We start from the raw sequence: 7,837 nt of genomic DNA, 5'->3' as shown, positions 1-7,837 counted from the left end.
AAACTAAATGTTGAACCTCTAAGTATAATAAATTTCCCTTTACACATTATCTTTTCCTTTTCTAGCCATTCCACTTCCTCATAATTACTAGAGGACCCATGGAAAGCATCAAGATAGGCTCCCTTACAAATTCTAGCCATAAAATTAACTCTTAGTGCTTAAATAGGGTAAACCTAGCAAAAACCTATAGGGAAGCTATGATCCAAATTTCATGGCATTTGGTTGAGTATACAAGGAGTTTGATAGATTCTTCAAAGCTCTAAATCCCTTCTATAATAATATAGTTTAATCTATATTGTTCATTTTATGGGAAAGGCCTGGATTGTGCGAAATGAATCATATGATCCTTCTCAATACACGTCTATGCCAAAATAGATCATGATATAGCTAGAACATAACTAATGATCTATGATTGCATGGATCCAATGGTGTCGCACAGCTACTGATGTGATAAGTTAAAATTGTATGAGGCTACGTCGCATGACATGTGTGAATGCCACTACATAATGATTTCCAATCATTGTAACAATCGTACGTCACTATCATTTAATATATTTGGTTAAATTCCATAAACATTTTATAAAAATTCCTTGAAACAACTAAAAATCACCATAAAACTATTTTTAATCCCTTTAATATATTTGGAGTTTTTGGACTCTATGGTACAAACTTAAGCTCAATTTTATTTTAAAAATATTTTTAAATTGTTTTGACCACTATAAAGATAGTAATTACTATTTAAAGGTTATCTATTTTTTATTAATTACACAGTATTTAATGGTCCAATTGAGGTCAATTTTGGATAGTAAAAATTAGGGCTTGAATTCTACATACCCTTATTCTTAAGCCATGAAGATTAATATAATTAGAGTTTTTTAATTTTCAAAGTATTGGGTCATAATTTTGCCCCAGATTTTGAAAATTTATTTCTCTTAATCCCTAAATAAGTAGGGAACCAAATTCCTGTTGTATATTTTTATTATTACAATGGTTAGACACATTGGATTTTAAACCATAATGAGTAGTACACTCTAAGGAAAAATCATCTAGGGTATGGTCTAGCAACTTGAAAATTTTTCAAAAAATTTCTACACATCCAATTGGGATGAAACTCAAATATAGCACCCTTAGAAACATGATAAACTCTAGGAATAAATTTCATACTAATTGGGAGTCATTAAGCCCATTAAGTAAAATCCATAAAATCATACCCTATCTTTAGGATATTTTTTTCTTAAAATCAAAATAAATCTTAAAACATTGCTAAAAATATAAAATAAATTTTATTCAACTCTAAATGAATTATATAATCAATGGAAATTTAAATCCCATTTCAAATTTAATTATAATTAAATTTGTAATTAATTAATCATTAATTAAATAATAATTATATAAAATTAAACATTAATCATATTATTCCCAAACTTTCTGGGATTTCTCTATAAGTTAATTCAAACTAATAATGCTAATTATTTTATCATTTGAGTTAATTTGATTAATTAAATACCTAAACTTAGTTCTTATATAAGAAGAGGTTTTAAAAAAATAAATAAATGTTTTAAAATAAAAAAATCAAATAAGTCCTCATAAATAATATTTATATAAATAAAAAAATTAAAAAAGTAAAATGAAATAAAAATCATAAATATTTAATTAAAATTAAAAAAATTAAAATAAAATTTAAATAATCAAAGAACATTAATCAAAATTAAATAAAAATTCAAATAAATACTTTAAATTTTTAATAAATTAAATAGAGATTAGTGAATAAAAAATAAATTTTAATTCATTTAAATTTAATAAAATGTAATGATTCATTTTATTAAACTTTAATTAATTAAATGAATGAATGAATTAAATAATAAAAAATTAAATAAAAAGACCCTTTATGCTTTATGGATGGCACCTTTAGAGAGCATATTAGCATTGGATTTTGGAGTCCTTAATCATTTTTAAATAAACCAAAGATCTTCATATGTTGCAAATAGGTCTTTTTTTTGAAGACACAAACACACCAGATTGAGGATCTTAATAAACCTTTAATAAATAATTAATGATCAAAAAGACCTTCATACATCATGCCTAATTCATTTTAGAGAGCTTGTATGCATTAGATTTACAAGGTCTCCCCCTCAACTTTCCTAATAAATCATTAAAAATCTTGAAGGACTCTATGCAACAAATCCTATCCTTTATATGGAATGGTAAAATTATAATTACGACCCTTAGGACATGTAGGCTAGTGTTTTTTGTACTTTAAAGTCACTAACTTAGATGGTTCTTTAAAATTAAATAATTAACTATAGAATTTCCAAATAAAAATAACAAAACACCAAATGATTAATACTTAAACATAAATAAAAAAATCCCCTTTTAGTCATTAATAAACAAACACTTTCAAATAAAGCACTTAAACAATAAATCCCTTTAGACATATCAAAGCCAAACATCCTTCTACACACACTATAGATGGATTTTTAGGACAACTAGCTCTAGTGTAAGCTAGGATGGTGGTAATTTGGTATGATTATGAATTCTTTGCTTAGAGGGATACCTGTGTTTATTTATTTATTTTCAATACTCCGTATGTCATATGAGTTTCAATTTATTATGGTGCACCTTAGTCATTTATTGGTTGCATTATTTTCATTAGGTTCTTATACATCTACATTGTTATCTTTTATTATATCAGCTACCACATTGCTTTTATCACTTGCAAGAGCTAATGAATAATATACATAAGATGTAATGTAACGGTAAAGAGTTATTGTATATATAATTTGTATATCGATGGAATTGTAAAGTATTTATGAGTTGTAAAGGTTTAAATGTACTTACTTATTTATACATGTTGGGCTCCAAAAGATAACTCCCTCTCTTTTGGATGGTATTCCCTTTTTTAATTCTATAAGAAGTTCCAAAATTAGAGGACGATAAGCATGTACATTTAAATCTATATATAACATAGATATAGAACACTAGGTTTTTTATGGTGGAGCCTAGCTACCTTTCTTTCATGCAGGCCCTAAGTTGTATAAATCTCTTACAATAATTGAAATAATTGTTTCTTCTACACTGCTATAGTTTCATGCATTGCATCATATACATGCATTTCATTCATATGGGTGATAAATTTCATTATTGGGTAGCCTTTTTTATAGGTTCCTTTTGGTGTATTTATTCTAAACTTTGTAGGAACATATATACTAGTTATAGGATGAGACAATAGTGGTACTGTATACTTGAATACATTTACCTTGACATGCATACATACATGCATTTTATTATCTACAATTTACTCTAGCCCAAAACACAAGCTATCGATAAGGAATGAGGAGCCTAGGTAAGGAGCTTGCCATAGTTTCCTATGGGTTGGGCCATTAAGCTTCTAGGATTTTTTAAAAAATTCAAACTTTGCTTTTAGATAATTTTGATTATGTAAAAAAATAAAACATAGAGTTTAGGGTATCTTTGCATCAAAATTTCATTAGCTAGGTGCTTTTAATTCAATATATGTTGTTAAATTTTCTTCTAAATCTATATCAGAGTTCTTCATTCTAATAATAAAATACAATCTTACTTACATGCATCAAACTCAAATTTCATGATTTAAAACTTTATGCTTATGTGGTTAGTTGGCAACCCACTATAAGCAATTGCAAATCCATATGCATTTGTACCTCTCCAACTTCCTTCCGGGGGGATTATCCTGACATTTTAAATCAACTTAAAAAATTTAAAATAAAAAGGGAGTATTTATAAAATGATTGATTAAAGTTTTTAAATATTTAAATAAAATATAATAACATTTTTAAATCTAAATTAAGTCTAGTCTTCACTTTAAGTAAAAACTTTTTATTCAGAGATGTATTTAACTGTAGAGGTTTGTCTCTATTGGAACCTAAGGACCCAAATCAAAACAGACCTCATATTAGTCCTATAAGATTGGTGAAACATTCTTTAAACATGGACTAAAGCTAATTATTGGTTAGTTTCATTTTCAAAATGATATGTAAATGAAAATTTTATCCTTGATGAATTACACATTTCCAATGTTTTGTTTTATTATGAAAATAAAATCAATTCACTTTCAAGTTGATAGTGTAGCCTTAGTGTGTCTTCTAGGGTAGTTAATATTAGTTATGCAGATTTGTCTAAAGAATCACTATAGCGAATTAGTGGCCAATATATTTATTTTATCCACTTGCATAAACACAAGACTTTTTAGTTTGGGTAAAACCCTTAAGATTTCTCGTATCTTATGCCCTTCTTAGATATAGTCTTTCATATCTTTAGGTATATCTATGTTTATCCTTCCATCGCAAGCTTTAGTAGATTTTGACAACAAAATGTTCTACTAACTTTCTATTAAATTTTAAAATCAACATTCTCAAATTCTAATGAAAAGATTAAATAAAATTAATTCACATAAATATTGAACCTAACAATAAAATTTAAAATTAAATCAGAATAAATATCTTCCAAGTACCTTTTACTTGAAAATATCACATTCAAGATCATATTGATTGCTTTGATCAACACCAATATATGTAGTGTACTTTTATTATTCCGCCACATCTATTAGCATTTAATTTATTAACCGCATTTTTTTAATGAGGTTAACTTCCTCACCTAGGGAAAAGTTTTGCACATAGGTTTCATACCTTTGCTTATAAATTACTTCTTGGATTCTATTAGGGGAATTCTCAAGGACATAGCATTTCCCCGCCAAAGGAAGTTTATAAACATCTTAGGGGCCTTATGACTTTTTAAATGAACTAATTAGGTAGTGGACCAACCAAATCAAAACCTAGGCTTACCCTTAAAACATAACTAAATCTATAAAGATATAACAAAACCTACATAACTACTGACCTTAGGATCTACCTTAGATTTTATGGACCTATTCTTGGACCCATCTTATGGGTCAGGAAATATTGTTAAGTCCTTTAACTCTTGGTGAAAGGTGGTTTGACCAAATTCAATTCTTAAATCTTAAACTTATCCAAATACCTATACTGGTAATTTGGATTGAGAATTAAGTTCAAGCAATCCTAACCCATCTTAGAAATCCTTTAATACATGGTTGACCTATGGCCAAAACATTTTGACCTTCACCAAACCATGTTCTTAAAAGTGTTTATGACACACCAAAATAGGGGGTGAATTGGTTCTTTAAAATATTTTTAGAATTTTAAAAAATATTTTTCTAAAAAAGCGAATCTTGAAATATATGAAAGTAATTAAAAATTTAAATAAACTTCAAATAAAAACTCACAAGGATTTTTTTCGTTTTATACTTGTATAAAATAACTAATTTTTTTTTCTTTAGTGAGCTTCAAAACAAAGATAATCAAAAGGTAATCAATAAAAACCTTTTCCACACATGTAATCAAAATTAAACTAGAGTGTAGTAAATAAAATTACAAGTAAACTAAAAGATAAATAAGAAAATGAAAACTAAGGTTTATATGGATTAATTAAATTTAACTATGTACTCCCCAAAGTTTCTCCTCTTTAGGAATTAAATAAAATTTGTCTCAACTTCAACACACAGCTAGGTGATGAAGCCCTTCTTCCTTGACTAGTCAAGAATCACCCTTACAAACTCTTCACACTGAAAGAATTTCCCTTCTCTCTCCTCCATGGCCCAACAAAGATGGCATCCCTCCATTTGCCTCTAAGTTTTTAGACATGACAATCCCTCCTTTTGCTTCTAAGCTTCATAGAGAGGATAATCCTTCCTTACGCATCCACTCCAAGTGGGGATGCCAATTTGTCTTTTTGCATCCATGCTTAATGGAGATGATGAAACCCTAGCCTTCTCAGGTAGAAAGTATTTTTCACCAAAGAATCTCCTTCCTAGCACTCTCCTTTAAGAGGCCCACCAAACACAACATGAGGACCCAAGGTAAGGGCTAGTCAAAGCAATCATGTGACCCTAGTCACACCCCTTCACTCCCTCAAGTAACTCTCCATCTCTCAACCTCACCTACTATCTCTCTCCTTATGAATGTGGTCTCTCTCCAAACTCTCCCCCATAAAGAAGATGACTTTTTCTACATAAAGACCTTTCGTATAAGATATAATAATAGTTTTTAAATAGGTTTCTAAAAAACCCTAATTTTTTATTTTAAGTCTTCTAATCATACTGTAATCAGGATCTATTTCTGAGTATGGTTCTTTATTTTGGTCATGAATTTTGTGATTGTGTCTATTTTGTTTCTCCTAATTGCGCATAATATTTTTATGATGGATTTGGTTATTTAGCCATTTTTTTTTAGTGGGGCATTATTCACCCTATGCCTGCTTCAGTTGGAAAATTGTGGGATGGTAGTTCTTTGGTTGGGAAATCCTTGGAGGGGTTTTATATTGATGTGCATGGAATCTTCAATATATGCGATTACTTAAATTATTTATATGAAGTTTTATACATTTGGGTGCTTTCCTATTCTCTATTTAGTTTGAATTTTTGTTCCTCTTTGGTTGGGAGGAGTTTGGCGACGATAATTGGAACCCTTTCTAGTTCTAGTTTTCTTCCAGAAGCAATTTTTTTTGGGCAATTACATTACCTAGCAGCTTCATCTTCTACTTTCTTTGTTTAGGGAAATCTTATACTGTTGTATGGTTATGTCTATGGCTAATGCTCAGGTAATAAACGAGGGTTTTCTGAATGTCAATAATAAGGGGATATTTATTAATTCTGTTGGGAAGTATTTCACTAATATTTATTTAAATTAGCATTGGTCACAACTTATATCCTATTACAACATTTCTTATATTTTCCCTTATGTTATTATGTTTGTTTCTCTTTTGCAGTCATTTTCTCTTGAAGGTGTAGTGGAATGAGATATTTTTGGATAAGGTCACTACTTTTTGCAGGAAAACTATGTTGAATTCCTTTTTTTCTAATCTTCCTTTTTTGTGTCTTGCCTACTTGCAACCCTAGATTGTTATTAGGTGATTTCCTAATTCTTAGTATTGGGGACCATTGGCTCTTAGGTTTTATTTTGTTTTTTTTGTTTTTTTGAGCGCTTTCAAGCTTTAGCCACGATGAGGTCCTCTTTAAGGACCTTCTAATCTTCTTTTTTTTTTAACACGTATGCCCATGGGTTCCCCTAAAAAATAAAAATTATAATGTATGATTCATATATTATATAGTATAATTTGTTCAATTTCATCAAAAATCATCCTATACAATTATAAATCTTCAAGTATGATTAGTTCAAATTGAATCACATATCATACATGACGAATAAAAGTTCATCCAAAAAGCTATCAAGTCAATTAGATTGTATCATATTTAAATCATATAATATGATCTACAATTAAATTAAACTTAATATGATTCTTTAATCCATTCATTAGATTAGTCAACATAATTAATGTTAGTAAAATAAAAAGCAGATCGAGTATAATCATTGTAATTTTTAAAATTCAAATTTGCCTTATTTAGGAAACATAGATTCAATGGAAGGATTTTAATCAAAATAATTGATCATACACTACAAGTTTGTGGCATACAATATGATTAGTTATATTCCAATTTTAAATAATATTATTTTTTTTAATATTAAAAATTAATTTCTATTTAAACAAATCATAAAGTATAGTCAAGATTGTATAGTATATTAAAAGAAAATTTTAAATGTTTAATTTTACTTACCCTTATGTGTTTGTATGATTTATATGCCATCATACACCTATTATAGAAATTCACTCAAGAAAATTAAATGTTACAGACTCTTTTAAAAATATATTAACTCATACATCGATACAACAATGACTTGAGCCTTGTTCCTTTCTTCTTTCTTTGTGTATGTTGTACCTAAAAATG

This window comes from Dendrobium catenatum, unplaced genomic scaffold, assembly GCF_001605985.2.
Source record: "Dendrobium catenatum unplaced genomic scaffold, ASM160598v2 fragScaff_scaffold_1220, whole genome shotgun sequence".
Lineage (NCBI taxonomy): Eukaryota > Viridiplantae > Streptophyta > Magnoliopsida > Asparagales > Orchidaceae > Dendrobium > Dendrobium catenatum.
This window is presented reverse-complemented; position numbering follows the sequence as displayed.